Source organism: Falco rusticolus, chromosome 2 (genome assembly GCF_015220075.1).
Source record: "Falco rusticolus isolate bFalRus1 chromosome 2, bFalRus1.pri, whole genome shotgun sequence".
In the NCBI taxonomy this organism is placed as follows: Eukaryota; Metazoa; Chordata; class Aves; order Falconiformes; family Falconidae; genus Falco; species Falco rusticolus.
The window spans coordinates 106,727,749-106,750,755 of record NC_051188.1 but is presented as its reverse complement, the minus strand read 5'-3'; the positions used below and the strand labels follow the sequence as shown (position 1 = coordinate 106,750,755).

Genomic DNA, 23,007 nt, shown 5'->3' with positions numbered 1-23,007 from the left:
CTTGCTTTCTTTCATTTTTTTCATTTTTTTTCATTTTTTTCTTTTTCCTTTTTTTTTTTTTTTTAAACCAATGATGCTGTGCTATTGCAGGTTAGATAATGTTTTATTTCAGGAAGTGTGCTAGCTACATAATTTAAAAGTCCACAAATCAGTTGCAATTTAGTGCTTATTAATCCTTCTTAGGATGTAATTCGGTGAAAGAACTGCTTTAAAAAAATTCTTTTCTGTATTATAGACGGATCTAACAACGCAGTCTGGGCTCCGTGCCAAAGGCTGGTATTTCACAGCAGCGACCGCCTTACAGATGAGCTGTGGGAAGCAGGAGGGAGACTCTCTTAGGGTGCCACTACTATGGAGACACAGCTGGGCTGAACAAGATTTGCTTCAAACGACAACAAGAGAGACAGAAAGTGTCTGGTTCGACCGCTGCCCAAGCAGGCAGTAACCAGAAGAGCTAGCAGCCAATCCGGCCATGCTGCACTGTTCGAAACCAGCTCTACATCCCAGCCAATCAGTGACATCACTGGTGAGAAACTCATTTACATCATGCAGTAATGAACTTTGTTTAACGTATCCTTTTTTCTTTTCTTTTTTTTTTTTTTTTTTCCTCACAGAGATTAGGTCCTCCATTAATTATTCTGCCAGCATAATTTGAATCGCTATGCAAAAGGTGGCTACATTTTTCCTGATTATTTTTTTTTTTTTTTTAACTGTGTGCTGTCTCTGCAGGTAACCATGGGCATTGTTCCATTTTTTTTTCTGTTGGCCCCATAAAACCTTTAAAAGAGTCTTTTATTGTTAATATTGTGCATATATTTTTCTTTCATGTATGTTTGTCTCCTTGTAGTCCTTACCTAATGTGGTACTGCTTCCTCCAATTATAGCCTGAGATTACCTTTAACCATCTTGGAAGGTAAAAAGGGTGTTGCTGCAGCATTGAGTTTGCATCTTTAGCTGCCATCACGGTCTAAGTACTTATTGTAATGCTTCAGAAATCATTTCGCTGTGGCCGTTTTACATATCTGGCTTTCTCTAAAGGTTCTTACATGCATCTGTTACAACTGAGTGAAGTTCAGTACTGTTATATTTCATTCTTCACCACTTTCAGCCAAGATGTCATTTTATTAATGAATAGAACTGAGATCATTTCTGAACAAATTTCACCCCCTTCCTTCCACCTCAACACAATGCACCTGATTTGCATCCATTTACCAGAATAACTGAATACAAGAGCCAGTATGAAAGGAAGTCAATGGAGAGCTTGCATACTGCTTCAGGGTATGTTGCAGCAAAGCGAAATATAAAATTTTTGTTTAGCTATTTCTCTTTTTACTTCAGATGTGCTTAATCTACACAGAAAAGATTAGATCTTAGCTTGAAAAACTATTCTCTAGCCAGCTTTTCATATTAGGGAATAGGTTTGTGTGTGTTGGTTTTGGGTTTTTTAAAAATAATAAACATGCACATTTTCTTGAGATGTGTTCAATTATAAATGGAAAACATTTGGGCAAGCCAACATTGTGTTGAACATTTGGATTTAGTTCTTTGTGGGTAAAGTAATTTGTTGTGCGAACAATTTAAAACCAGCCCAGAATACTGTGGAATGCAGAGATTTCAGACCGCATAATCTAATGAGGCAAGGTTTTGCTCTTCAGTATTCTAATAGCTGAAACAGAATCAGATATGAGACAAATTCAATATTGTGTTATTAAATTAAAGCTATATCTATTGCTAGTGGGCTTCAAGAGGTCAAGTCTTTGGTAAAGCAAAATTTTATTTGAAGAAGTATTCTTAAATAGAATTTTTGTTACAACGTGATAACTTGCCTGCTCCATGCACACAGTAATGTACAATTTGTTTATGGAGCTTCAGCTATATATTGATCCTTGTAGTCACTTTGAAAATACAGAGGATTTAAACACTAAACCATAGCTCTTTCAATGCATGATGCATTCCATCATCCCATCATCAGTATTCTGTGTGCGGCTGTCCTGATTCAGCCACTAGCTCCCCTGCTGCAGATCCTGTAATTTGAATCATGCGTAATAATATATTATCCTACTGGGGGCCTTCTTTCAGTAGGAGAGTGGTTTTATACCTTCTGCTATAAGAGAACTGTTGGCTCCTTGCCATCTCGTAGCCATTATTCATGGAGGCTATCAAGATAGTCTTCCTTAAGGAATAACATCTGCACAACTGCATGTGCCAGAAATATGCAGCCTCCCCTCACGTTATAAATTTGGTTTTCTTGGAAGCAGGAATACTTGAGAATACCAGAGCATAAAACCTGAACATTTACAGGAATTCATCAAAAGTGTGTTGAATGTACCATGTGCTGAAATCCAGGCTGTGAGAACATTTGGGGTGGCTAACAGGGGCAGAGCGGCAGAGCAGAAGAAAATAGAAACTGGTGGCTATTCTGTGGCTCTTGCTAAACGTTTTAAAACTCAGGTTATTGATTTAGCTGATGATTACTGCTACATTAAAAACATGATGTTTTCCTTGCTGATAAGGTAATTTTCTAGTTAATATGCTGATGGTATGTTAGTTAGGACTGGAGCTGCATTTCCCAAGTTGAGAATCTAATATTATTTGATGCATTCAACAGGATGCATTATCAACTAATAGTGAATGAAAAACAGATACCAAAAGGGGCTAAGAATGTAGAAAATATAGAAACTTCACAACGAAGTAGCAAATCTCAGAAATTTAGAATCTACAAATTCTCTGAAAATACAAGTTTATGAATTGTATCTGCTCATAAAAGCTCTGTAGGGCATCCAAAGACTAGTGAAAGCAGCTGTGTGGGGACAGAGAAAGAGAAACCCCAGCATTGTGGAACTCTATTTTCTATAGAATGTGCACTGCTGCCACATGTAGTATATCTACCAACACCGTGGCCTACTGTTTTCTTTTCTTTCATTCACATAAATAAAATCTCTAAACCACAAACAAAACATCCCAAGATGCTGTTTTTATAAATATTCATTTTATGTAAGCATATAAAGGAGTGGAATTTTTACTTATGTACAAGTGGCATAACCATTTCTGTTAGCGATAGCAGAGTTGTTATTTTAAATTAAGGAAGAGAGAGGGCAAGTATTGGGGAGAAAGAGAAGAAAAGTCTGATTTAGCATGTTTATCTCACCTCTCTTAGAGCTTACATATTTCTCATTGAAGAACAACAGTACAACTGTAGCAACTAATCCTACACAAGCTGTGTTTATTACAGTACTATTGAGATGTATAGCAATGGGGAGGAGTCATCTTCTTGTCATCATCTCCCGTTTAACCTTCTAGAAGAGAGAAAAAGATCCTTAATGTGGCTGAAAATTGGAAGTGCTAATGTTTAGGAACAGACATTCTTCTGACATTAGAGGAATGATAGTTAAATAGGGCTTATCTGGTGGCTGACATTTAAAGAATCTTTTTAGAGGGAAGACATGACCTCAGACCTGAATATTCTGTCATATTCAAAATACTGTACAAAAAATTGGTATTATTTAAAGCAACAAGGGAAAACCCTTGTTTCCTGTGGCCTAGAAATAAGCTAAAGTTTAGATGAACAGGTTGGTGGTTACTGCCAACTCCTTGACTCATGCCAAGCTAGCCATGAGGAAGAAAGCTTCATAGACCATTGATGTTGGAGCGAGCCCAGAGGAGGGCTACAAAGGTGATCAGAGGGCTGGAGAACCTCTGCTATGAGGACAGGCTGAAAGAGCTGGTGGTGTTCAGCATGGATAGAAGGCGGCTCTGGGGACACCCTATAGCAGCCTTTCAATACTTAAAGTGGGCTTATAAGAAAGATGGGGACAGACTTTTTAGTAGCGCCTGTAGCGATAGAAGAAGGGGTAATGATTTTAAACCAAAAGAGGGTAGATTTAGATTAGATATTAGATAGAAATTCATTACTGTGAGGGTGGTGAGACACTGGAACAGGTTTCCCAGAGAAGCTGTAGATGTCCCATCCCTGCAAGTGTTCAAGGCCAGGTTGGGTGAGGCTTCGAGCAACCTGGTCTGGTGAAAGTTGCCCCTGCCGATGGCAGTGGGGTTGGAACTACATGATCTTTAAGGTCCCCTCCAATCCAAACCATTCTATGATTCTATGATGCTCCAGTGAAGAACAACTTCCATATAGTCCTTGGGTTTTCAATACTAGGGATCAATAGGAAAAACAATACAGAAGAACATAATGATTTGATGGATCACAGAGAGACAAATCATCTTTATGATAGCTGCACTCTACCTTGAAATGAGGAAGCAGAGTAAGTAGAGCATGGTGTTTGTCATAGTTCATCCTATTTAAAAGAAGGGTTATATCATTCTCGAGGATAAGCCAGCAAATAACAGCCACTGGAAATTACATCTGGAAATTACTACTTCTGCGAACAAATATATCGTACTTGATTCTGTTCTCCTCTGCTAGTATTCCTGCTTTCTGATGAAAGTCCTGACAAAAAGTCCATTCAACATATTTCTTCCAACAAAAGCCTATTATTTCAATGTCTGATGTTTCCAAGTAGGACACCTACCTGAAGAGGGTATAGATACTGAATTTTTTTCTGCCATTATATAGTCTATAAAAATCCTACTTTTTGCAGCTCAAGCTGTGCCATTTATAATGAAAACAATGAGATTGGATGGCAGAGATGACTGATAATGTGAATTACTGCATTTAAATTTTTGTCATGTCTTTTTTTATAGTTTGAGAGAATTTTCCTTTTTCTTCAAATATTCAGTTTTTAAACAGAGATTCATTCAATCAGTTCTTAGAATTAAGGGTGACAATACTGGGAAAATACACTAAGAAACCAATAACTTCTAGGTTGTTCCTTCAAAGAAAAAAAGCAACTGTGAGAAAGATGTAATTGTTTCTTTTTTGTTGATGACCTTTCATCTGCTACCATTTAAAAGGCCTGTACATCCTCTCTTTTTGCAGCATGCTAAATTGAATTGTTTTTTAATACTAAGGCATAAATCAAGACTAGAATACCCTGAATATGTTTAGCTAAAGGCATGGGATTTTGAGCTATTAGATACACTAGCTTATTTTACAGGCAACAGTGAAATGGTAGAAAGCAATGGAGAAATATCGGCCTCGCTGAGCTTGATTTAAAAATCTAGACTAGTATGTACATATATATCTCACTCAGACATATAAATGTTCTTTGAGTACAGAATGTTTATTCTGGTTTTAGCCAGTACTGAGATACATACTTGTCTAAGAGTGTGGAAGGAGGAGTTTATTTATGGGATACTTTAATACTGCATCAAAACACGATCTTGGGTAAACAAGAGCAGTTACTATTTTACTGTGACACTTTAGCTTTCCTTACTTTAAATTAGGCTGTGGGAAATGGAGTACAATGGCTATTCTCTGTATGAGAAAAAGGCTGTAAGAGACTGAAAACTATTTTCTAGAAGCAAGTGTAGAAAGGATGGTGAATAATAGATAAAAAGAGTCATCAGTTGTTCAAGGTCAGTCCTACAATGACTTAAGGGTAATACTAGAAAAGGGGCTTGGTCTTGGCCTAAACGCTGCTGTGAAATTTCTTCATTGTACTGGTGGCTAATGGCAGGGCAGCTGAGCAGTGCATGTTGGACTATGTCACCCTGAAGGCCATCAGACAGGAGCTTTGATGTTCAAGGTGGTAAATTGCTGACTTTTATGGTTGTGTTTATATTTAGTCTTAACAGTTGTTTTCATTTTTCATGTTAGATGTCAATGCTGTTTGGTGCTTAGTGAATATTTTGGAATCCAGACATGTTTTATTAGTGTATTTTTTTTTTTCCATTTTATTCTTGCATTTAAATGAAAAGAGAAAATATCTTGCTATTAGAAAATCCTTAACCCAATAAATTTAAGACGATTGTTTTCACTGAGAGAAACTGACCTCTGTGTTACTGTCCAGCAACTATAAAATTAGGTGCTAATACTTTGTTATGAAAACTATCACTTAGTACTTTTGGGAAGTGTATTCAGGAGGATTAAAGAAGTGATACTGACTGGACTGAAAAATAAAAGAAAGTACCATGATTTATAACAGTTTATGATTGTGATCTCATTTGAGTTCATGAAGAAATGAAAGCTATCTCTGGAGGGCAAATGTAGAGAAATATCTTTACCAAATTCTTAGGTTAGAAGGCTGGGTTGTGTGTGGGGGTTGGCTTTCTTTCAACATGAATGAACTAGTCCAAAAGGTCCTATGACACAGACATTTTAAAGGAACTTAGATTGGCAAGATAAATATTAAAGAATATTCAGGTAATCTCAGGCAAAGTATAACCATAAGACGGGGGAGAAGTAAACCAGGAGTAGTGTGCAAATGGTACAGTTCTGAGTAGATACCAGCTTCACCATGAGCCAAGTTACCTTGGCAGTAGAAGCAGGCTTGCTCTGTTAACAAGGTATGAGCTAATTTATCTTTGCAGCTAGCCTAATTAGCTGAGGTAGATCCCTAGTGTAGTTGAGATAAATTCAGTTTCATCAGATGGCTCTGCACTGTGCAGTATATATCCAAAATGGCGAAATAGAGGGTCACAAAAACCATATGAGCCAAAATTATCATGAAAGTCAAGAACCAACCCTCATTCTTATAGTTACAAGCTATCATCAAAATGATTGGAACTGGAAAGAACTTTCTTCGTGAAAGGCCATATTTTGTAATTAATTTATATGACATGCACAGACTTCCCATACTTGCTGGCAGTGTTCTTAGTCTGGCAGAGTATAAATTTTGTGCAGAATTGTAGTTGTAAAAATATAAGTGGAGGGCTTTTAACTTCCAGGGCAGAAAGCTAGAAACTGAATCACTGGGGAACTTAACATGACCGCAAGAAGCTATGAATGCAATGTCATTGTTTTGAAATCTATCAAAAGCTATTTTTACCCTGGTTGAATCCTTGTTGTTGAGTTCTTTTATTCCTGGAAATCAGTTTAATAACTGTGTATGGAGGTGGAAAAATGCACCGAGCACAACCTGCTCAGTATCTGATGAAGTATAATCACATCTTCTTGTCCATTACAAAAAGAAATGGATATTTTTTTGTGTCTGAAGTTGGTGGTTTGGAGCACTCTGAGAGCGACAGGAAACTTTGGGCTGAGGCAGCAATATGAGGATGACTGAGCTCTAATATGAGGATTGTATCAAGGAAGCAAGGCTTGCTGCTTCTGTTATTAGCTGCTTCATCCTTAGGATTTAACTTTGCCTGGACACTAAGAAATCTAGGGGATTTTTCTTTTATATTCATCATAAAGGAGATATAGATTTAGGGACTGTTAACTAGTTTTCTCAAAGGCTTTGAACAGAGGCCAAATGGCAATAAGAAACATATTTAAAACATTTTGGACTTTCCAGGGAAGGTGAAGTGGTGTTTGGTCCTACTAGGGTTGATATAAGAAGAAACTTACAAGGTCTGCTCTGGAAAACACCCTGTAGCTCATTCATGACCATTTTAGTGCATCTGATCTAGTGTGCAGAATTTGGAGTGTTTTGCAGCTGGTAGAGTGCATTGAAATTTATAATTGTGCTGGTTGTCCAATGAAAATTACTGTTTCTGTAAAATCTGAGTTAGCTTTGTGTAATGTTTGCTACCAAAAATTTTCAAGTTTAAAACAGGTAAGGAATGGAAAAATAATATTCCACTGCAGGTCAAGTCACTTCAGAAACAAACATCACCTAATGAAAAATGTATTTTTGAGTTGGTCTGACAAAACTGCATGTAACGTGTTTCATTTTAGTATGTTGTTTTATCAGAATAATAGTTGAGCTTCCCCTTTTTACAGTCCATGCTCAAAAGAAACAATAGGCAGTATCTTCATACACACGCATAAAATTGTGCTATGGAACTCTTCACTGTGGGACACTCCTGACTCAAAAAAATTACCCTTATTCAAAGAGTGTTCAGTCCAATTAATGAATGAAAAATTCATGAAGAACTGTTGAACACAATGACATTACCTCTAACTCAGGAAGTCCTTGAGATGTGAATTGCTGAAGACTGGGAAGTTATAGCAGAAAACTATCTTTATGTGTTTGTGTGTCCTTACTCTTTTGCCTTGAGCATCTACTGTCAGAGATAGGGTACTGGACTTTCTGATGTGTTATGGTACATGAATTACTATGTTCCCTGAGGTGCTAAGTATAATACCATTCGAATTTTCCTCAGTGCTGAGTACAGGCATGTATTGATTGTAGTTATAATAAACAAAACATAGCTGAGCTGATGGTATATGCACAAAAATGAAAACAGCAAGCCACTAAATCGTTCTTTTTAGTTATTACATTGTGATAATAGAAGATAGAGGAATTTTGATGGTGCATGAAATAACGTGTGTTGAAACACTGCAGTCAATTAAACCAAGGTATTTTGGTCTTTTGGGTTTTTTTAATGTGCAAAGGTGTTTATCAGCAAAGCTGAAATATTTCTGAATTTTAAAATTCTTTTGGCATGCCCCATTCAACATAAAGTTTTGAAATTGCTATACCTTGACGATCTTGGTGGTGAAAAAAAATATGAAATGGTGAAACATCTTGCTACATGAAAATTTTATGTTGTGATAACTTCCAGCAAGCTGCTGTATTAGGCTGTAAGACTGTATTTCTCTTTTCTGTTAACTGAAGGATGCTGTCCTGACCTGAAGCCTGCCCATGAAATACCTATGAAACAACCACTCTGTGTGTGAAATAGCTTCTTCTTAGATGCCCATTAACTTCTCACACAAAATTTATGTTCTATGGCTGTTTCCTGTAGATCACTTCAATTAGTCTGTGATTTTTTGTGAGACAGTTGCAATGGTTTGTGCCTTTAAATTATTAAGACATAGTTCATGATGATAGATGCAACATCTTGAAAATTATGTATGTTTATTGTCCAAGCAGAATGGACAAAGTACATGTGAATGTAGATATTTCTGGTAAAAGCATTCATTGTTAAACCAGCTGCTTTAATTGGTCTATAAAACCGAAATTATTTCCTTTTGTTTCTTGCCCTGCAAAGTGTGGACATAGGATTAAGACTATTATAATGATGATTGCCATACTGAAAATAAATATTTACATTGTAAATAGCACCCAAGCACTAGTTAAAGCTGAAAACAAGACTGTAAGGATTTGACAATCTGTTGGTGTTTTGTAACAAAATATATTTCCATTTGAGTCACTGAACAGCAACAAAGTGTTGTTTCCACAATTTTTAGAAAGTTACAACAGTCACAAATACCTGGAAATTTCTGGGTTTTAATGCTTCTGTGGAAATAATTCTAAATGGTCGACATAGTGTAATTATAAAAAATAATAATAATTGCATTTGCAATTTTTTTCCAAGTTCTTTTTGAAGACACTGGGTAGTTTTGTTTTCAATCCAAATTTGTGAGACAACAGTTTGGGAGCCAACATCAACATGAATGTTGATGTGAATGCTAACTCTTGTTGATATAGTTACATAATTTTAGTATACATATTCATTTTCTGGCATGTATTTGGGACTATAATCGTGTATTTTCAAAAAGTTTTGACTTAGCTGACTAAATAAAGACCTGCCCAACAGCTGCATTTTCCTATGCCATTCTGATAAATATCTGAAGTAGCCTGTGATTTTATTGCATTACCAGTCATTTTCCCTGTAGGGAGGTACGATAATCACCTATTCCCTCTTGGCCTATGTAGACGTTGTGAGCTATTTGGGGCAAAACTTGCCTTACTCTGATGTGTGCTTTTTCAGGGTCCACTACAGGGAGGCCAACGGAGCATCCAGGGTTTCACACTGTGCAAGTCACAGCTGCGGTGTCAAAAGAAATAGAAATGCTAGGTGGAGAAATGCAATACAGATTATTTTCAAAAATCTGTCTGCTTTCTTTGGTGCTTCTGGCAGACAGGCTTTTAGAAACATGGCTATGATAGGAGGTGCAGACACAGCCTGAAATGCCAGTCCAAACAAAGGCTGAGCAGTCATTTATACTCTGATACCTTGCCCTGATTTGAAGTCAGAGGTCTACAGCTAGACAAGAACAGGCATTGGAGTGGGGTGGGTATGTGAGACATGATGTCACTAGCAGCTCTAGGTATGGAATAAATGACTAATATTTCTTTTCTTCTTCAACTTACCTGCTCTGCCTCCTTTTGGATTAACGTAGTTTCTTTTACAATGATGTCTATTGAAAACAGAAATATATATCTTCATTAAAATGTATCTCTGAGAGAGACCTGGGTACAAATTTTGCGCACCTCATAACCAGTTGCATCGTAGTCCTAATAGTTAGGCTCTTGTAACTGGTAGCTATATTATTAGTTTCCTGTCATTTCTTGTCACGGTTCTCATTACCTGTATTGCTTATTTTTAATGTGACTTATTAAATTTTTCCAAAGACATCTTTATAACTTTCAAATCCTCTTGCCTTCCTACCAATGCAGTTGTTATTTTAATTTTAGTATTCATGATAACAATCAGAGCATTTTTTGATGGCACTGGAGGCCTAATCAAAATCAGGAACTAGTGTTGTTACACAACAATTACAAAGTCATAAATCCTGTCCAATTGACCAAAAAAACCCCAACAAAACAACCAAACCAAACCAAAAAAAAACAAGAAAAGAAAAGAAACAAAAGCAGTGCAATGTAGTGTGTATCAGAATAGCATGGAATACTCTTCATATTTATTGTTGCTGCAAATTCTATCAGCTTCAGTTCATAAATCCCACCTTATTTCTTTGAGATGTGGACAGTCTCATGTTATGTTATATATTAATGAGATACAAGAACATGTAGATTCTACTACAAAATAATGTTAATAAAATGTATGTTGGTACCATGTTCACATTATATGTAAGCAAAGCTGATATCTCCCACTTGTCTCTGTAAGTGGTATTATTTTGCTCTATTCAAGAGTTTTTGTAAATAAAGTTTATCACACATTGCCTAAGTGCAAGTGTGTATATCAAGGACATTTAGCTTTGACTCACAATGCTGAAGGATACAGAATCACTGCAGTCAGAGATCTGTCTGTTCATCTGGACTTTTACATTGCATTTTCTGATCCGTGTCAGTAAGGTGTACTCTAAAAAGTGGTACAAATATATATTAAGCATTAAAGTACTTCGAAGAATTCAGTTGGTGGCAAATAACCAAATGCATCCTCTACTGTATTTGGGAAAGGTAGAGTCATAGGAGGGAATGGAAAGTACGGAACTGATTTCTAAGAATTTAGCTGTTGAGATAATCCATTTATCAGTTCTCTTCCAACTTTTGTGTATAGCTAGTGAATCAGACAATTTTCTCTCCCATTGTCCTGCACTCAGCATATTTTAAACTTTGATAGTAGAAAGTTTATTTCACACTGTACTTAAAATCCGTTGGTTCAGCCCATTGGTTCTGTCCTCCCTATTTTACTTGGTGGATAATTTCAGCAAGTCTCTCAGCGTGCATTTTCACTTTGATCATGCCCTTTCTGTCCAGTTCAAGGGAATTAGACGGGTTCTCAAAGGAGCTAAAGTAACTCTTCAGATTGGTTTTGTTGAGGTTATTCACTCATTGGTGAAAAAATGGAACACCAACTAGGAAATATAGGAGCATACTTGGATTCCTTTTCCACGAGGATAATCCTCGAAAACAAAGCTTTGTATGATGTATATTCATGCAGAATCATAGGACTAAGTGCACCTGGTAAGCAACAGGCAGCAAGTCATTTCAGCAAGATGTTTGTTTGCTATAGCCAGAGATCCTGTGAATTGCTCACTAAATACAAACCAGTTTATTTAAGTGGCCTCCAAGGAAATGTTTGAGAGCAAGAAGAGTTTATGTCACAGGTCAGTTTGAAAAGGTTTGGTTACTTTTTTCATCTCTTTGACCTGATGGTCTGAAGTATCAGGAACCTCTTCCAGTACGCACACAAACCTCATTGTTAGTTGTCTCCAGTACCTGCGTTAACTTCTGTTTAGCTATTTCTACATAACTGAACTTGCAAGGATTCACAATGCTGGCTTGTTTCCTGTACAGAAATGTGCTTCCAGCTTCTATAGCTTACCCTCTTTTGTTAGTTGAAATATTCCTTAGTGCATACACAACTTTAATATTTATTCTTCACTACTTAACCCTTGTCCTGTGCATTTTTCACCAGGTGCTGGAAATCCTGATAAAATCATATGTCTAGAATCTTTGGAAAATAATGAATGAAAATGCAATTCTAGCAGTTTGCTTTCCCACTGTATGTAGAAAAAACATACAATTTAAAAGACTTAAAAGATTTCAATTGGCTGCACAAAATGCACTTGCATGATAAAGAACAAGCTTTGTGTTCACATTTCTTGAAAGAGGTAATGTATATTTGGTATTCATTAATATCCATTCCATCTCCTGCTTCTCTGAACTATGAGTCAGTTGATCTGCACCCTTTCTGTCCAAATTTGGGGCTTTGGGGATCTTGGAAAGTGAAACATTCTTTAGAGGAATTGCCTCAGTCTTGTTTTAAACTCCTTCCTTGTCAGCCCTCTGCTTTGCAGTGGTGTTTGAAAAAGTTGTTCCATTTGTGTGATAGCTTCAAATGTATTCAGTGACCATTTCTTATAGCAATGTGTGACAGGCATCTGTTAGAAAGGAGAAACTAGTGCATTTTGCTAAATTAGCTATTGAATTTGCCTGGCCCAATCAGACAAGAGGTTTCAATATCACTTGTGAGACTGCTGGGAAGTGCTATTTAGAAAAAAATAATGCTCATTTTCTCAGCACATACGTGGCTATACGTTATCTTTATAGCAGCACCTAAATGCATTAATGACTTTCACATATGAGTTTAGTTCTCCAGTGTTATTACAAAAGATAATGCAGTTTGGTAGCTGTTCCCTGGTGGGTTTCCCTGTTCAGAGATGAGTTTTGGAGATACCATCAGGTATTGCTACCTTCTATCACAGGAAGATTGTTATTTCTGCTTGTGCTTCTTGCTTGTCTTATGTGGGTTTTATTCATTTTGTCTTTTTATTGAATTTACTGTTATGGATAGTTGGTGAATAAGAGCTAACCTTTAACAGTGCTACAACTGTGTCTCCATGTAGATTTTTATGGCTACGCATAGAAATATATTGTGTAAAGCTTTTACATTAAAAGTTACAGTATATTGAGGAAGGATACTTGAAATAATATTTTTTTCTGTGTATGTTATAAATATTCATGTTATCTAATACTATTTAAGAAAATTACAAGTGAAGCAGGATCCGGTGTTGGAGATAGCAGTTTTGCTAAAAGTAGTAATTCTGTTGGGCAATATAGGATGAGGGTGTGTTGTTAAGGGAATCACAGTCAATAGCCTGTGATTGGGGGGTTTTTTTGGTTTTGGTTTTGGGTTTGGGTTTTTTTTTTTTGAGCAAATATAGACTAGGGAAGCAGTTTAAAACTGACTTGTGAGGAGAGACAAAGTACAAATAGATACTCAGTGAACTCCTGCATCGGTACATTACAAAAACCTAATCAGACTCATGTTTGACATGAATGCTTTGTATAAGTGTAATGTGATGCTAAAAACTTAGCTTTCATTTCCTGATTTGCTCAGTAGTACGTTGCACTGTCTTGAATTATTTTCTGTAAACATACTCCTTGGAACCTTTCACACCAGTGTTTTCCTGGGATATGTTGGCCTTGAAAGACTCCTAGGACTTTTCAGGAGCATTTGAAAAACTTCCAGCCTGAGCAAAACCACTGTATTTATAGACAGCTTATTGAGAAACTTAAAAAACATGCACTGTGATGAGCTACAAGAATTACTTGAAAAAACACTGAAAGAAAATAATTAAAAAAAATTGTAAGGAAAGTGCCCGTGTATGACTTCCTCTGCTTTTCCCTTCGAAAAAGAAAGAAACAAACAAAAATTCTACTCAAAAAGCTCTTCAACTTTTAATGAGAATTTTTGTCCCTAATTAAAATATTTAAGTATTTTTATAGTTATCAGATAACATGGTAAAATGTATCTTTACTAGAGATACATTTTAGGTATTTAATTGTCATGTTCCTTATTTCAGCTTTTCTGTTTTCAACGAGGAATGGATTTTCAGTATTTTGTCCAGTTTTGTTCTATGGAGATTAAAACGTGAAGGCAATTCTAGCACATATTAGAATTCTTTTAGATTGAGATGATATAGCAGATTTACTGCTACACAGTGTCTTGTCTTTATGGCTAGTACCTCAGTGTGAACTGGAGCTGAGTGTGACATATTCCTTCAGAAAGGGTGGAAATTATTCCTTTTGTGTGCAGTGTTTCAGATGAAGTACAAATAATTATAATGGACAATTGAACACAGAAAGATTGGGAAAAGTGGCTAGGCTTATGTAGCCTTTGTGTAGTTTTATACAGTATATGGGTGGCTGCATGTCTAGTGTGTTGGCAGGGGTTGTTTTTAACATTAAATACCTTTAGCAAGTTGGACCAAGGGGGAAAAAGACCCATGTCCATAAGGCAGTTTCAGTTACAAAGGTATATACGAAGCACCGTAACAAAAATTTTGAACTCCAGGGCATCTTCAATGCATAGGTCTGTCACAGATAAACTTGCGGATTAAAATTAAGCATTGTTGCATGTGGAAGTAATGTCATTTTTATGTAAGAACTTTGACTTCTGGCTTCTTTGCTCTTCCTGTTCTACTGTTGGAGCGGCCTGGGAAAACACAATATTCACACTTACATTGAATCCCTTTTGGTAAGTTCAACATAACTATAAAGCAGCTTTTGACGAGTAAAAACAAATTGTGTTTCTCATACAAGAGAACGAAGCTCACAGAAGAGAACGAAGGTCAAAAGGTAAATTCAGCTTCCTGCAGCAAATGTTTTTTTGATCTGATTGCTGTTCAGAAGATGAGCACAGCTTTCCCTTGCAGTGCATGTTGAAGCAAGAGATGTCATCTAACTGAAAATATCCACAAAACCATCACCAATATGCTTTTACTTTCTGACTTTAACTTTTGTGTTTTTTGAAATTTTCTGTGAATGAATCACTTCTATATTGTACAGCAAAAAAAGGAAAAGGGATGTGAAAATTGAAATGAAGGATAGGAAAATTATTACTCAGTGACACAGAAAAAGGGTTTGGGAAGAGATAAAAAGGAAACTATCCACCAGAAATCAATGCTACTAGCAAAGAAATACTGTCAGAGTTGGAAGTAGTAAAATCACTGATTTACATTGTTTTGAAAGTTGTTTCCGTTGATTTAATCATAAGCTCTGCTGACGCATTCTGATTCTGCTGTTTTCACTACAGTCTCTGGCTCTAATTAAAGCATGAAGATTTGATTTCAGAACTTGATTGTTACCTTGAAGCTGTTCTGGACTCTGTTAATGGTTTGTCAAAACCTTCTTTAGTATGCTGAACTTGGGAAGAAATCTAGTGAGAAGCAGTTTTTTGTTACGGGATTTTCGGCATCTGTTCTTCATACTCAGGAGCAAAAAGTGCTGAGACCATGAAAAGAAGCTGGCAATCGGGTTAGGTAAATGGGAGTGAGGCACGTTTTTCTTGTATGGAGAACATCCCTCTTTTCCCCTGTGCAAAACATGCAAATGTTACTGGCAATAGAATGGATGTTTCAGCAAAGCACCCATGGACTCTGTCTCTGGGGGCACAAAATTACCTTCCCATGTAACAGGTGGTTCCTTCATCAATGTCAGTTAATATCATTTAGCAAGGAAATGTGGGAACTTTGAGCTGTCTGTGTTCTTACTGAATTGATGGAGAAAATGCTCATACTTCACCGACTATTAGATTGAAACTAATTATTATTCTTAAAGGGTAATTTGGGGGAGTCTGTTTTGTTATCGAGGGTCATGCCTTGGAAAAGACTTCTTTAGCAGGAACAAAAAAATGGAGAGAGAAAAAAAGAGGGAGATAGTGGCTTTAGACCAAAAATGCTATTACTTTATCCTTTCTTCTCAAATAAGTGACTGCATAAGTACTACCTGTTTTCAAAAATAGAAATCACAGAATGAATTGATTTTTTTTTTTTTTTTTTCCTGTGAATCCAACTACTACAGCCTTTAATGATACTGTGGCTTTTCTGGCTAGATTTGGAATTAGCTTTAATTACTATTACTGGTTTTAATTACTGATTTCACTTTTATTTGTTGAAATCACAGATTTTTTGTGTTTATCAATGAAAGGGTGCACAAAGAGATCATAGCAGAATTAAGCAATTAAACTCCTAGTCTCAATTAAGTGAAACAATGCACATATTGTCCCTGAAACTGTTTCTTTTCTCCTCTTTCATTTGCAGTACCTAATTAATTATAGTGTACAGGCAATAAAAATTCCCAGCTTTTATTATGAAACTTTGTAAGTTAGAGCTTTATCCTACCACCTCCTCTCACTTTGAACAGTGCCTTTATACACAAGTAATTCTACTGTTGCAGTGATTGGGATTACTTATATGGCAAGAAAGTACTCAAGAACCGAGGATATTAGACTCCAGACCTGAATAATGAGATGAGGTGCTTTGATTAAGTAGATGGGTAGGGTAGCAAAGATTTTACAGATGTATCATGGAGAAGTTAAAGCACTCGTTATTTGAAAAGCAAAAGACGAGTGCCTTCAGCTTAGAAAGGCAACACGACACCCATTCTTGAATGCTTCCAGCGTTGGTCTCGCTCTGTTTGTTCTGAAGTGGGAATCCAGCTGATGATCATTGAAATCAAATAAGCTGTCCTTCTTTTCACACTCATAGCATATTGAATACATTATGGAAAAAACTGTTATGACAGTTGTGTTCATTTGTTACATTTTTGGAAAACGGTCTTCTGCCCTTTTTCATGTGTGCCCGTAGGCAGACATGTCATTTCACTTAGTTGAACTGCCTTACACTTCCGTTATCCATTCAAGTTTAACTGGCTGCCTGAAAACTTTCACTGCTGATGGTGGCTATTTAGAAATGTGATGGACTGATAATTAGAGTTGTGCAGGCAATGTTCCCTTTTAAATCTAAGGCAAGTTTGGTCAGATTTTAGCAGTCTTCTGCCATGCTTACTAGCTGTGTAAGGCTTTGATTTAGGCTCTGTCAGAGGTAGCTGAACGTTTTCAGTTTCCTTTGGTTTCCTTCAAAGCCTTTTGGCACAATTCTGTGTTTCTTGGATTTTCCATAGCACCATCATTCTAAAAACACCTTAGTAGCTCTTGAAATATGTGCTGAGATTATCATTCATCCTAGCTTTGAATTTAATTTGTGATGCAAACTGATTAAAGTGATAAAGATGCAGACCTTTATTGTTAAGATTTGATAATAATGTAGAAATCTTTCCCAGAGCTGTGGCAATTTCAGCTCAATCTATGGGGCTAATGTTGCTGTTTTTGCCAGGTTTCCTGGGGATTTGTTATGGGAAAGGAAATCCAACTTTATATGCAAGTCTGGTGATAGAATGACTTAAACATGTGTTGGAAAGGACTATAACTAGTATGCCTGGAGGTACTCTCCTTGAGGTTCAGACTGCTCTACAGCTATCCTTGTTATTATATACCATATCCCGCTTAGGATTGCCATTTTCTTCTCTGGGTGCAAAATCAAATTAATTCATAGTCTCTCTGTTCATGCATAATCATGACATTTGGCAAATAAAATGTTACAGTGTGGTAGGTCCTCAAAAAAGCACTACATTTATGAAAAGCAGTTTGATATGACTTCTTTAATGTTATATGCAAGTAATATGCATTGGAAGAACTGGCATCAAGTTCCTGACTGCATTTGAAGTGGCTCCTTCTATAGTCTCTTAAAGAATGAGAGAGTTTGATGGGTTTAAAATTGTATTATTAGAGCTCTCCGTTCCTAGCAGTCTCTTTAAGGGAATGGGCATATTTTATGTTTTCCTTGAAAACCAAAAGCAGGATATAGCAACTGTACTGTTAACATTTCCAAAACAGTTTTAAAAAAAATAAATAAGGTAAACAAAAGAATGACCACACACAATATTTTTTTTTTTTTTTTTGCATCAAGGAGGGGAGAGTGTGGCCAATTAAGAAAAAGGAGTATGCAAAATAATAAAACTTCCAATACTTAGGTTGGGTCTAGTGAAGGTACTGCCATATAGTCATCCTTCTACCTAAAAGAATGTTAACAAGCAAAATTAAGCTATGCTGCTTTGACTTTTTCTTAGTGTTATTGAAGGGTTTGTATTAGGATGTAGTTTGTATGCATTTATCACATGGTTCTGTAACAGGTCCCTTTTGAATACTCAAACCTTTTCAACAAACTGAAACCTTACATTCTAAAATTTTCCTTAATTGCAATAACTGGACCTCTTCCTTTTCTGGCAAATTTTCAGGGCAGAAGCTATGAGCCTTTTACCTTTTTACAGACTCTGGAGGCCTTGTTGCTCTAGCTGAGTAACCCTAGGAACCTGTACTTCACAGCAGTTGGGTACCCCTTTTCTTGGCTTACAGGTCAGTCTTAGATTGAGCTATCACATATGGCTGAACCATAAACTGAGGCATGCAGACTTTGTTTAAAAAAAAAAAAGTCACTTTTTATTTCAAGTCATGTAAGAAATAGACTAAAGAAATAAATATATTTCCTCCTATAATTCAGTTTCTTGACATCTCTCAATGAAAAAGCCAGAGTTGTCTATGGCACTTAGAAGTCTTTTCTCTTTATCAGTGACTTCTGGAATGCAGTTTCTCTTTTGTATCTGCAGTCATATTCCATCTGCTCTCTTTTTAAGAAAAAGTGAATCATCACTAAACCCTGCTTTATAAGTTCTAGTTGGGTTTTTTTAGATGATTTTCTGACTGGTTTTATCAGGTGATTAAAAAAAATACCACATCATGTAATGTATTGCTAGTTACCACTCTTCTGCAATAAAAATTGGGAAGACACGCTACTACCCCTCGTATCCCAAAGGATATTCAATCAATTATTCAAAGAAGCTTTTGCCCAAACAGTATTAATCAAGATTCAATGTTCCCTAGCTGCTAATCCCATCTTGTTTATCCTACAGACAGAAATTTTCTATCAGGGTGATGGGAAGTTTGCAAAGACAACACAGAAGACAAATGTGTTTCGTTCTAAAAGAAGTTCACAGTCACATGAAGATATACAGACATGATGTAGTCAGAAATGTCAAGCTGTCATTAAGGAAACCTATATGAATATGTTCATCTGTAGAACTGGATTACCAAGGGAACTCAAATATTTGAGTGAGTTTTAATTTCTTTTGTTGCCAGCCTAGTCTGTGTACCAAAGAGCTTCTTAAAGGTGCACAAATTTAAGGACTAAACTCCTACAAGCTATAGTTACTGCTGTAGTTACAGTTCCAAAGGTTTAAGCCCTGACAAGCTCCAGTATAGTGTTTGGGTTTGTTTCTTCACCTTTGCACTAGCAGTCCTTCTTAACACTGGTGTCTTGCCGCTGTAAAGCTGCTCATAAACTCATGTAAGCAGGTGCACAGCAGTGGTGGGAGATCCCCTTCCAGCAGTGCTGCTCAGATTGAGCAGACTGTTGAGCAAAGGCCACGTCTGATGGATGAACAACATCTCCTCCCTTCAGATCAGAGGCTTGGGAAGACATACTCTTGTGGCCTCACCTTGCTCTTACTGTAGTAAGATTTTACCAACCTTAGCTCTTTTGGCATTGCAGGTAATATTCAAGTGATCTGTATAAAATATACCAACCAAATTGTGCTTTGAAATAACAAACAACATGGATCAAATTAAAGGAACTAGTCTAGAATAGGACTGACTGCCAATGAATGTTCTCTGGCTCCTGCATCTGATTTTGAGACACATAAACTACAGTGAGTTTTTGCGGCCTCTGAGCCTTCTGATACATACATCTCAACCAGTCACTTTCCGGATAAACCTTCATTAGCTCAAGAGGAAGACTCCAATAATGGCCACCACTGCAACTGAATATTTCACGTACTGGTAGAAGAAAAGGCAACTACTAATCTCTTACACAGTGACCTCAAGCTGTGGCCTGGATAGCTCTTGTCTTAAAACAATTATTCTTTTTATACGCTACTCCTGTGTAGACAAGAACTCAAACAGAAAGGAATGTAATGCCCAATAAAGTCAGAAAGCTCCTAACACAATGAATCTGCTCTACAGATTATTTTCGGACTTATTATAAAGTTACACAGGTTTCAGGCGTAGTTGTTCTCACAACAAGTGCCAATTAGAAAACTGAAAGCAATCTTGATCTGTTCTAGACATTTAAATTTGTGTGAGAACTTGTTTTTTTGCTGTTTAAGTAAACTTCTGGAAATTTCAGGCTTGAGTCTTTTTAAAAATTTTATTTTTTAATCTTTTCATTATGTCTCTGCTCTTCAGACAAAAAGTAGATTTCCCAGTAGACCCAGAATTGAGGATGCTTATGGTTTCAATACTGGCTATGAACCATAATAGAGCTACTCTCCTCCCCTTGCATACCTCTTCCTCTGTTTTCCTGCACTTTTTTTGCAGATCTTGAGCTTCAACAGCATTTGCTCCAGCACTTCTCATTTGGATCTGCCTGCCACTCTGTTTTTGTTTCAATACTGTTTTCTGTTTCACTCAGCAGCTATGCATGTGTCGCTTCCCTTCCAAATTAATGGATTGCAAAGGGCTTTCCATCAATGATTTATTTTCCAATTACAACAATCCTGAAATGTGGAGAGATGAAATTGCATTTTCACATGGTCTAGAAAGTTGCTAAAGAGACTGAGAAACTTTGCTCAGCACCTTCTTTTAAGCACAATTCTCTGTGATTGCTTCAGTCTTCCTTTGTTCACTCTGATAAATTGCTTATTATGCATACTGCCACTTGTAATTTCTAGTTCTAAACACTGGGAATGTGATCTAAACACCTTTAGAAATGGCTGCTCTTTCTTGTGCCTCCTCTGGCATGCTATGAATTACAAGTTATGTGTCTTCTTAACTTCACAAGTAAAATTTCTACCTGATCTTAAGAATCCATACTGAATTCTAATACTTGGAAGTTCAGTAAAAATAGCAACAGCTGCCAGTTGTGACATTGCTAATGCATATGTCTTCCTTTTAGTTTACCTACCTCTGTATCATCTGTTTAGTATTTTACGCAAAGTTGATCAAAGCTAGTATTTTTCTTCTGGTATTTGTGCCCATAAGTGATCTTGCAGTATGTCAGACAATTGCTTCAAGTTAAGGTAGTCAGAAGCAGGAAGTTAAAGCAAAGAATCGGATTTTTTTGAAATAAAAAGTCAAATTGTGTTTCTGTGCAAAGAAAGAAAAATAATTTTTAAATAAATAGAATTCTTCCTTTCAGATATATCCAAACTAAAATGATCCTGTGAGTATAAGATATATGCTATCAGCTTACTCAGGACTTTTAAAGATCTGGTGCCTCTCAGTCCTACTGGACTGGCTGTGGACTGGTTTCAGGTATCTATGAACCATGGCTAAGCCGAATGGCTTTGGCACTCCAGTCATGCGGTGATTAAACTCCTGAAAATACATGAGAAATTCCTGAGATCTGCTGACACAGGAGGTATTTTACAGCATTATTAGTTTGTGTCCATATTAATAAAAGAAATAGGATCAGGTTGTTATTTTTAGTTCTAGTATGCAATTGTCCATGCTGTTTAATTGTTAGCATGATCCGTGACACAGTTTTGGCTTGTGGCTGAACATGTCTTAAGCGATAACACAGGCCAGGTAATATGATAAGGTAGTAAGGATATGCATCGTATTTTTAGGAAACAGCATTAACTATAGAGTTGTGAGCCTTGCTGTTCAGGGTTTGTTTTCCCATTAAGACATAAAACAAAATTTCCTTTGATCTTTCAGTATCTCTTTTATGAAGCCAACAGCTTAGGCTGTCAGAGTAGGGGCTTGAGTTGAATTGTCTTCCTTGCTTCTTGCTCCACAGCATAGAGCCACAAACCTTAGCACAGGTTACTGAAGCATGGCTTCCATAGAAGCCTTCCAGGGAGTCACTGGAAATCACCTTGTGCTTTGTCAGAAGTTTGCTTAAATTGATGGGGTTTTTTTTTCATTTACACTACTTTCATAATTTGATTTTCAAAGGAATTTCTGCTTCATTTTGCAGTTCTGAACAGCATCATTACTAATCTTATGAGGCCCATGTTAGGAGTGAGGTGTTAGTGAAGTCTGTGCTGCTTAGGTTATTGGTTTTTTTAATAGAGAGTGCCAGCAAGCAAAGCGACTTCACAGATGATCATTGTTTTCAAGTTGTAGATCTGAGACCACCAGCTATTTTTCCCAAGCCATGGGAAAGTTCATCTGCTGGTACAAAATAATTTCTGCTGTTTTCTAGACAAGATCAAATGAGTGAGAAGAGGGAACAAATTAGGCCTTGTTCCACATTATGGAGGTAAACCCATTTCCAGTACTAAACCCAGTACTGAATACTAGCTTATTTAGGCTAACCCAGTAGTATTGCCGTAGCACTGTATATGGCATTGTAACCGAATTGGATGTTTTTTCTGAAATACCAGAAGACCTGAGACAGTCTGTTTTCAAAAAAAGTATATGAATTTTGCAACCAAATATCTTTCCCAAAAGAAAAACATCCACCTCTCTTCTATGATCATCTCCTCCCTGGGAGGAAAGGATAAGAAATACCGGCATACATTAAAAATAATAATAATGATAAAGGAAAGAAAAAAGCAAAAAAAACCCCTCAAATACACAAAACATTTCAAACATCAAGGTTTAAAGTTAGTCACAGATAGCTTAAATCAATGTTTGACTTTCAGAGATGCTGACCACCCACGGCTCCTAAAAGGTTTTAATCAGTACTTTGACTCAGAAATGAAGTAATTTCCACTTGCTTTTAACTTTAAGCAGTACAGTTTTAAATGTGGTCTGTGTTAATCAAGTTCCCAAATTTTTATAAATATGTTTCCATAATGGAATCTATATCCAAATGTTGATTACATGCAGCAAGTAGCCTGTTAAAAAGTCTACTGCAAAATACTTTACACAAGACAGTGATACCATTAAAGCAATGCTTAAAGTTCCATAAACTTCATAAATGAAGACTAAACATTGCAAACATGTATGACTGCAACCAGTAAA

General features: G+C 36.6%; 1 long non-coding RNA gene across 1 annotated transcript in view; it reads left to right on the top strand.

Moving 5' to 3' along the window:
- Window positions 1-243: 243 nt before the first annotated feature.
- LOC119143756 overlaps window positions 244-23,007 on the top strand; it is a 301,625-nt gene continuing 278,861 nt past the window's right edge. Inside the window, exon 1 of the long non-coding RNA XR_005102782.1 lies at window positions 244-526. This is a non-coding gene — a long non-coding RNA (uncharacterized LOC119143756). The remainder of the gene's footprint in view (window positions 527-23,007) is intronic.